The following is a 10,602-nucleotide window of genomic DNA, read 5'->3' on the forward strand; positions in this document are numbered from 1 at the left end:
GCACAGAAGGGCCGGCACTAATTTGTCAACGCAATTTCCAAAAGCTCAAGGAAACAGACTTCCTGTTGCATATGCCCCCAAAGATCTCCGTTCTCCGAATGTGCCCGTCTTCAGAGCAACACTTCACTAACAGAAGCATGCGCTCACTGCCTTTCCCCGCCCTGCTTCCCCAAGTCAAAAGAAACATCTGTACAACTGGAGAGAGTAACAATTGTTTTCGCTTCCATAAGATTATTAATACATTTTATTTACTTTATCTCCTAAAAGAGTGAAAACATCTTGGTGTGATACATAGAAGAGTTACATACTAATAGTACTTAATTAGATTAAATTGGCCTGATAGTAAACGATATTGAATTTCCATTTATTACAACCTTTTGTTAAAATTTAAAAACAAAAATTTTAACTTAAAAATTTCCTTACATCTAGGAAAATCCCACTTATAACATTAAAATAGAAATGCTATTTAAAAATCATTCATTTAAAAATACATTTTGTATTAATATTCTTACAGATTATATAACTTAGTGATCCAGATCAAAATGCTAAAAATAAATCTCAAAAAGATTATCGGAAAAATGGCAAGGAATTTAGATGAAATATTTTGGGAAATATTATGTAACTGAATATTTGCTTTGATTACTTATAGATATTTTTACTTAATACTTTATATAATTATCGTTTTTTTAATTTTTAATTATGGCATAGAACACATTGCATAAAAGTTATCATCTTAACCATTTCTAAGTGTATTGTTGATTAGCACTAAATCTATGTACATTATCGTGCGGCAGCTCTCCAGAACTTTTTCATCTTGCAAAACCATGTCTATACCCATTAAACAGCTTGCCCTCCCCAGTCTCTTTCTATCTCTTTGCACCAACACAGAAGAAAAGCCATTTAAGGATGTAGCAAGAAGGTAATCATCTGCAAGCCAGCTGGCCCCCCGATCTTGGGTTTCTGAGCCTCCAGATTTGTGTGAAAGATTTCTGTTAAGCCACCCAGTCTGTGGCATTTTGTTATGGCAGGTTGAGCAGACCAATAAATATGCTAATACTATTTTTAATTTTTTTAGCAACCTTCACACTGTTTTCCACAGTGGTTGCACAATTTTACATTCCCACCAACAGTGCATGAGTGTTCCAATTTCTCCACATCCTTGCCAATACTTACTATTTTCTATTTTACTGATAATAGCCTTTCTATTGGGTCTGAGGTGACATCTCATTGTGGTTTTGATTTCCGTTTCCCTGATGATTAAGGATATTGAGCATCTTTTCATAAATCTATTGGCCATTTGTATATGATCGTTGGATATATGTCTGTTCAAGTCGTTTGCCCATTTTTAAATTGGGTTACTTCTTTTTTGTTGATAGTGAGTTGAAGGAGTTCTCTATATTTTCTAGATTCACCCCTTAGCAGATATGTCGTTTGCAAAACTTTTCTTCCATTATATAGGTTTCCTTTTAATTCTGTTGTGTCTTTTGAGTATAGTAATTTTTAAGTTTGACATGTGTGTGTCTTTGTATTAAACTGTATCTTGTCTCAATGATAGCTGTCATATCTTGGGAAATTAACATGTAACTTTGAAACCTCCTTAATGTATGATTTTTGCTGATAATTCAGGAGATCCTCTCTACTCCATATCAATCTGAAAATTACCCTCTTGATTAACTTGCTCTGTATTTCAAAACATTTGGTTGTGGCTTATTTTACTTATTATTGATTGTAATGATCTCATACTTGGTAAAATTTTTTGAAGGTTTAATGAACTTCACATATTAGGGCGAAGTGATATGTTGTATAATGAGACATCTAACTTTTTTAAAGTTACCATAAATTATTCTGCATATAAAGTGAAATATTTGTATTCATTTTTACTGTAATGAAAATTTCAAGCAATCCAAACTTTTTTTTAAAAAAAGGAATGGGGGGGCGCCTGGGTGGCGCAGTCGGTTAAGCGTCCGACTTCAGCCAGGTCACGATCTCGCGGTCCGTGAGTTCGAGCCCCGCGTCGGGCTCTGGGCTGATGGCTCGGAGCCTGGAGCCTGTTTCCAATTCTGTGTCTCCCTCTCTCTCTGCCCCTCCCCTGTTCATGCTCTGTCTCTCTCTGTCCCAAAAATAAATAAACGTTGAAAAAAAAAAATTTAAAAAAAGGAATGGGAAATTTAATAAAAAATAAAAATAATAATTACTATTCATGTGTGTTGAATTATATTATACCTCCAATAGAGCATCCTTTTACATTCATATTTGTGCTGCATTCATATATAAGGTTCATATTTTAACCCTTCCAAATCCAAGTAGAACTAAGATATTCTTGACGGGACAATCTTGTGCTCTCTCTAAAGTAATTCTTTTAATCACTAATTTTATATTTTGTTTCAAAACTAGATAATCTGAATATATAAATGATTATATAAGACTTGAGGGCTCTAATTAATGGGTAAGCATATTTTCATATACTTTTATATCTTTTATAATTCAATTGTGTCACATATATGTATATAATTCTAGGAGGAGGAAAAAGTGGAAGAATACATTTATCCATTCATATTAAATATGGAACAATTTGCTATTTTCTTTTTTTAATTTTTTTTAACATATATTTATTTTTGAGAGACAGAGTACAAGTGGGGGAGGGGCAGAGAGAGAGGGAGACAGAATCAGAAGCAGGCTCCAGGCTCTGAGCTGTCAGCACAGAGCCTGATGCGGGGCTCGAACTCACAAACTGTGAGATCGTGACCTGAGCCAAAGTCAGACACTTAACCGACGGAGCCACCCAGGTACCCCAATTTACTATTTTCTAATTAAGAGTTCCAGCTGAGTTTTGATTGAAGTATTAAACTGTACGTATAGGTTTATATTTTTAAAATCAGTTTGGATTACATTTGTTTGAGACTTTGCATTGCAAATAAGAAAGGAAGGAAGGAAGGAAGGAAGGGAGGGAGGGAGGGAGGGAGGAAGAAAAAAGAGCTTTGCCTGCATGTTAATCTATGTGTTTAGTCTCCGTATTAATGTCATGTTTTTCAGGGACATCTTTAGACTGAACAGCACAATCTGACTCTTCTGGTAAGAAGTGAAATGGGAAGATAGATCTGTGAGCAACCACAGGTTGCTGTAGGAAATTTAAAAAATCTTCCACAGGAATTTACTTACATGTTATCTTTCCTTTTTCCCTGCTTAGAGATGTAAGCTATTTTCTCTTTGGGTAGCCATCATGGATTTACTATCTCCAGAGAAGCCCAGACTATTCTTAGAGAAACCAAAATGTTATGCAAACTGATGTAGATGCCATTACCAGAGCTAAATATAATCAAGAGGAATCATTCTTGCAAATCATATTGACAGCAATAGCCATCTTAAAGATGATTAAAAGGATATTGAATCAAACACGAGATGTAGAGACTGTTTTCAGTATGTATAATGTGCAGACACAACGTTACAAGAAAGTTACTTTCTGGCATACACTGCATATTTAGGAGAGCTGGTTCAGTAGCGATGAGCTCCATCAAATTAAAAGGAAAATAATTGATTTATCAACAAATGCCTCACAACAAAATCTGCTATACCCTCTTCATAGCTATTGTATAAAATTATGTTTAACTCAATTAAAAAGTTCTTACTCCATATGCAGCCATTTTCTTATCTGTTATTGTCATAATGCCCCAACATTAAAGGGGTCCTATGGTTATTTTTACATATAGAATAGCTGGACTGGGTAAAATTAAAAAAAAAAATTACTATTGCAGTCTAGCTTGTACCCAGGACTGATAAAAATCACTTAGGGAGAACCCGTGGGAAAATCAAACTTAGGATTTTCTCAGATGCTTGAGAAGCAAACTATCTTTGATTCGACTTAAAAATTCCTAAAATTAACCAAAAAAAAAAAAAAAAGGTGGTGGCCGGGGGGCTGGCTGGGTGGCTCAGTCAGTTAAGCATCTGACTTTTGATCTCAGCTCAGGTTGTGATGTCACGGTTCGTGGGTTCGGGCCCCGTGTCGGGCTCTGCGTTGATGGTGCAGAGTCTGCTTGGGATTCTCTCTCCTTCTCTCTCTGCCCCTCCCCCCACTTGTGCGCCCTCTCTCAAAATAAATAAATAAATAAATAAATAAATAAATAAATAAATAAAATAAAAACATTAACAAAAAAAATTCCTATGGGGTTGGAGCTAAGTTGCCAAGGCCATTAGGAAAAAAAAAATGAACTTTAAAAATGGAAGGTACAATATTATTCTACGTAAACATATCTTACAGAAACTGATTTGCAAATACACAATAAATGGTAAATTTGGTCAATAACTCTAATGTGCATTTTAAAGTGAAAGAACTATCATTTCCTTTCCCTTTTCCTTTTGCTTAAAAATACTGTCTTTTAGAATTCACTGAGAGCAAGTGATTACACAGTAGACGCAATATATGTATTCACAGGCAAATTCAGAAAAAAAACATATTTCTTGGTTGCTAAAAATTTGTGTTTCCTATAAATCTCCTCTCTCACAATGATTTTTAAAAAAGCGGATTGACAAGCCAAATATGTTTTTGAATGTTTGAGGGGGCCTGTGTGAATTTTTTCTCTTCTGCCATCTTCAATGACTGTCACAGGAAACAGATGCAAATAGCATCTGTTTCCGTGACAGATGCCACCGTGGCGTTGGCATCCTTGAAATGTCCACAGGGTCTGTCCGGACAGTGATTAGCATTCCATGGGCCCATCCACGCTGTTGAGCTCTGCGGTAGTAGAAATATTGCTAAATACCCCAGTGTTTTTATCATTACCCATTTTATCTACGGGACTAAACTGCAAAAAACATGCTCATCACATACCCCTCAAAATTACATTCAAGCATTCCCCAGATGCCTTTACCCTATTTGTAGCTAATTAGAAAATTACAAAAATTTAAGAGAGATAGCTAAAAACGTGTATATCCTTAAGGATATTTTTCTTTCTTTTCTTTTTTCTTTTCTTTTTTCTTTTCTTTTCTTTTCTCTTCTCTTCTTTGCTTTGCTTTTCTTTTCTCTTGTTTTTTTTTTTCTCTTCTATTCCTGTCCCTTCTCTTTTCTTTTTTTTTTTTTTTTTTTTTTTTTTTGGTATTTTTAATGATCAAAACAAGAGTCTAAAACGGCAGCTTCTGGAACCATCTGTCCTTGATGGTCTCGCATCTGTCCTTGAACTCGACCTTGGCCTCTCCTCAGGCCATGTGTTTAAGAACAGAGTCTCTGTTCTGTCCAACGGGATATACACAGAGCACTTTGTGGGCATGAAGTGACTGTAGTTATAAACTGTCACAAAAGACTTGATCTTTGACCTCTTGGCCATTTTCTTCTGGCCCAGGGCCGCTGTCACCTTGCAGGGAGAGTGGTTAATTCCAGCCACCAGAGCATGGCTGTAGGGACGGTCTGAGGTGCCATTATCAATGTTCATCACGATGTTTTTTGCAGCCGGAGTGGCATCTGGCCAGGACCAGGACCGCCTTCTTAGGCTTCCTGAACTTGCCCATCTCAACTGCAGAAAGTTAGGGATGTTTTTCTTGTATCTTCATCCTCTAGTTGTGTTTATTATCAATAACAGTGTGACTAATATTCATTGACTATCTTGTATGTTAAGTTCTACACTAAACACTTCACTTATATTACCCCATTACTTTCTGACAACAAATAAGCAAAGCTAGGGTGGTTATCCCCACATTAAAAGTAAGGAAACTGACGCTTTAAGAGGTATAATCCTGGGGACAAATTCTACGAGCTGGAGCCAGGATGCCGATCCTAGTCTGACGTCAGGATGTGACTGCAGCGGGTACAATAATCACCCCGCAAAGATGCCTACATCCTAAGATCTGGAACCTACGTATATGGGAGATGGCATGGCAACGGGAATTGTCAGTGGAATTAAGGTTGGCAATCAGCTGACCTTAAAATAGGGAGATCATCCCGGACTGCCAGAGTGATCCTGAAAAGGTATATTCAGAACAGGAAGTCAGAGTGACACTCTGTGGGAAGAACCCAACCTTCCCCTGTGGGCTGTGAAGGTGGGGGATGAGGGCATACACCGGGGAGAGGTGTGGCCTCTAGAAGATGGAAAAGGCAAGGCAACAGCGTCTCCCTGAGATCCTCCAAAAATTAATGCACCCCGCCAAACTTCATTTCAGCCCAATGAGACCCATGTCACTGTTCCGGTCTACAGGGTGTAAGATTTTTTTAAAAAATGTGTTAAGCCACTAAGTTTGTGGTAATTTGCCACAGCGGCAACAGGAAAGCACTATACAGACCCAGGTGTTTCTTCATCAGAACCCTCACTGTGAACATCCACACGTTTCTGTCAGTGACCATCTCCCTGGTGAGAAGAGGGTTATCTGTAAAGACCAAACAAGTTCTTGAGAGATAAAGGAAAAGGATGGAGGGGAGCTTTGACACTGAATCCACTTCTCCTAAGCTAATGAATGTGCATGCATTTTACAGAGGATACAAGTCATTTCTACACGTCCTTTGTGGTGACCTCACACACGAAAAATCTCTTTATATAAAATCAAATGGGTTATTCAGTCATTGATCTAGTCAATTAGTTATAAAACTGTCTTGTTCTAAAAACAATGCATATTTAAGCACAAAACCCAGCAAGGAAAACAAACTTTCAAAGTCAGGGAGAGATCAAGGGGAACTAAGAATTCAAAATTAAGGAGTCCGTGGTGAAGTTAGTATGTAAAGTGCATAAATCATTAAAAAGAAAAACAATCACAAATCTTAAAAGGGGAAGAACTCCTTACATTTCTTGTAAGAATTGCACCTTATATATAGGGACAATAAAAGGCTAAAAATAAACAAATAAATTATACTCCAGTCAGGACACAGAAAATCTCAAGAGACCACTGCACCACACCAACAAAGGGGGAAAGCTAGACAGCCTGCAAATTCATAATTTTGGGGGCCCCATCAGAAGTGTGACGATGCAATGGATGTGAAAAAAACTAAATTTCAAAAAAGGATGGGCACTTCTTTTTATTTATGTATTTATGTATTTATGTATTTATTTTTTTCAATATATGAAATTTATTGTCAAATTGGTTTCCATACAACACCCAGTGCTCATCCCAAAAGGTGCCCTCCTCAATACCCATCACCCACCCCCTCCTCCCTCCCACCCCCCATCAACCTTCAGTTTGTTCTCAGTTTTTAAGAGTCTCTTATGCTTTGGCTCTCTCTCCCACTCTAACTCTTTTTTTTTTCCTTCCCCTCCCCCATGGGATTCTGTTAAGATTCTCAGGATCCACATAAGAGTGAAAACATATGGTATCTGTCTTTCTCTGTATGGCTTATTTCACTTAGCATCACACTCTCCAGTTAAGGATGGGCACTTCTTGAGAGAAGCGAGTTCCACATGGGATGGCACAAGATTAGGAAAGGCAAATACACGATGGGGGCTGGGTGAGAAGAAATGCCTTCCGTTGTAGCAAGGTTTTAATGTGACATGAGTGAGCCTGGAGGATGAAAATCCAGAGAAGCCAAACATCTGATTTGAATGCACTTGCTAATTCCTTCTCAAAAGCCACTTATCCATGCACAAAAGTGATGTGATGAAAGCTGGGGAAGAGCAAAAGGCCTGAGAAAGATATCCGCACAAGATGGAGGGTCGTCTTTGTCCTTTTGAGCCGCTATGACAAATGCCACACACTGAGTGGCTTATAAATGACAGAAATGCATTCCTCACAGTTGTGGAGTCCAGAAGTAGATCAATGTGCTGGCGTGGATGAAGGAGGTCACAGACTTTCCTTATACCTCAGATGGAGGAAGGAGATGGGATCTCACTGGGGTCTCTTTTATGGTGATGGTAGCCTCATCAGTGAGGGCTCAGCCCTCAGGACCTCATCTCATACCAAAGTCCCCACCTCTGAATGTAATCACTTTGGGCAATGGATTTTTAATATAAGAATTTTGGAGGGATACAAGCATTCAGACCACAGCAAGGGTGTTGAGGTTCTCAGTATAATGGTATCCTAAAGGTTGGGTTTAGGATGGGACAGGGAGAGAAATATCACCTAAGAGCTCAAGGCTCTCATTGAGCCAATGGTGGCATACTGACTAAGGACCTTCACCAGCTATAGAAGCAGGACACAAAGGTCTGGGACCAAGTCATCAAATTGGAAAGAATTTTTTTTTTACTGAATACAGAAAGAAGGGGGCTTCACTGGAGAAAAAGAGACTCCCTCCCAGCTACCCAAAATCTGGACTAAAAAGTAGAGATCGCACTCTGACATCTCCCTGATGATCAGACACAAAATGTTACCAAAGACAGAGTATTATCTACCCTTGAAACATTTGAAAATGGTGGTGCGTGAAAGATGCAACAGAGCCTAGGTCCACTAAACAGTGCTATAGATGGACTCAGCCCAACCCGGATCCCAGTGGCCTGACAGGAGTAATTCCCCATGCCATTGAGTCTGCAAATATTATTTAGTATGCTTTCTACTGTCTTCTTATACATGCCCAGGACACATTTACAAAATATAACATATATGTAAACAATGAGAAAATATATAATCAGGGGGAGAAAAGTTGCCAATAGAAGCAGATTCACAAAATATCCAGCTATTGGATTCTACACAAGGCCTTACAATAGCTATTATAAATATGTAGAAGGGATTAGTAGAAAAGGAGACAAAATGTGTGGACATCTGAGGAATTTACTACAGTGTTGGAAACTTTAAAAAAAATTAACCGGACATTCTAGAGCTAAAAGATAAAATACCAAAAATGAATATACCATTCAATGAGTTTAGGTATGGACTAGACTTAGCTGCAGAAATTAGGGTACCTTAGGGGTGCCTGGGTATCTCCGTTGGTTGAGAATTTGAGTCTTGATTTCAGCTCTGGTCATGATCCCAGGTGATGGCATTGAGCTTCGCTTGCAGTCTGCTTAAGATTCTCTCTCTCTCTCTCTCTCTCTCTCTCTCAAAAATAAAAAATTTAAAAAAAGAAAGAAATTAAGGTACATTGAGGACTGGTCCATAATAATTAACAAACCATAAAAAAAAATAAAATTATGCCTGAGACATATGGGGTAACATCAAAATGAAAAACAAAAGTCTGTATTTTTGAAGGACTAAAGGTAGAGAATATGGAAGGAGACATATTATAAAAGATAATGCATATGAGTTTTCCAAGATTGATGACACCCAGCAATCTCCAAGTAGTATAAATGCAAAGAAAACCACACTGAGATACCTCACCAGTCACACTGCAGTCAAAGATAGAGGAAAGCAACAATAAAAGGAACCCTCGTCCGCTGTTGGTGGGAATGTAAACTGGTGTAGCCACTGTGGAAAATAGTACAGAGGTTCCTCAAAAAATCAAAAATAGAACTACCATTTGCTGCAGTGATTCACTACTGGGTATTTACCCAAGATGATGAAAACACAAATTCAAAAATATATGCACCCCTATGTTTATTGTAGCATTTTTTGCATTATTTATAATAGCCAAGTTATAGAAGCAACCCAAGTGTCCACTGACAGATGAATGGCGATGTGGCACACACACACACACACACACACACACACACACACAAGTATGACACAGCCATGAAAAAAGGAAGAGACTATCCCATTTACAATAATGTGGATGGACCTGGAGGCCATTATGCTAAGTGAAATAAGAATGAGAACGACAAATACCATAGGATTTCGTTCACCTGTGGAATCTAAACACAAAACAAATGAATAAACAAACGCACAGAAAGCAGAATGAGACCTATAAATACAGAGAACAAACTGATGGTTGTCCGAGGTGAGGAGGGTCGGGGGTGGGACAAATGGGTGAAAGAGAGAGGGAGACACGGGGGCTTCCAGTTGTTGAATGGGTAAGTCACAGGTATAAAGGCCACAGCATAAGGAATGCAGCCAGTGGTACCGCAACAGTGATGTGTGATGGCAGATGGCAGCCATCCCTGCAGCGAACACAGCATCATGGAAACTTGTCCAATCACTACATCGTACCCCTGAAACTAATCTAATGGTGTGTGTCAACTATACTCAAAAATTTTTTAAGCTCACTTATTTATTTTGAGAGAGAGAGAGAGAGAGAGAGAGAGCGCACAAGCGAGGGAGGGGCAGAGAGAGAGGGAGGGACAGAATCCCAAGCAGCCTCCACATGATCAGCAAGGAGTGTGATGTGGGGCTCGAACTAATGACTTGTGAGATCATGACCTGAGCCGAAACCAAGAGTTGCATGCTTAACCGACTGAGCCACTCAGGGGCCCCATACTCAAAAAAATTTTTTTAAACAAAGAAAAGCAAAAACAAACACACAAAAAGACTGACATCAACAACAATTAAAAGCGCCCAGAGAGATAAAAAAGAATGAAATCTTGCCATCTGCAACTATGTGGATGGAACTGGAGGGTATTATGCTAAGTGAAATTAGTCAGTGAGAGAAAGACAAATATCATGTGACTTCACTCATATGTGGAATTTAAGACACAAAACAGATGAACACTGGAGAAGGGAAACAAAGATAATATAAAAACAGAGGAGGAGACAAACCACAAGAGACTCTTAAATACAGAGAACTGAGGGCTGCCGGAGCGGAGCTGGTGGGGGAATGGGCTAAAT

General features: G+C 38.5%; 1 pseudogene; it reads right to left on the bottom strand.

Moving 5' to 3' along the window:
- Positions 1-5,115: 5,115 nt before the first annotated feature.
- On the bottom strand, positions 5,116-5,499 carry LOC115527555 (annotated as a pseudogene).
- Between the last annotated feature and the right edge of the window lie 5,103 nt (positions 5,500-10,602).

The sequence above is a fragment of the Lynx canadensis genome, chromosome D2, assembly GCF_007474595.2.
Source record: "Lynx canadensis isolate LIC74 chromosome D2, mLynCan4.pri.v2, whole genome shotgun sequence".
Taxonomy (NCBI): Eukaryota; Metazoa; Chordata; class Mammalia; order Carnivora; family Felidae; genus Lynx; species Lynx canadensis.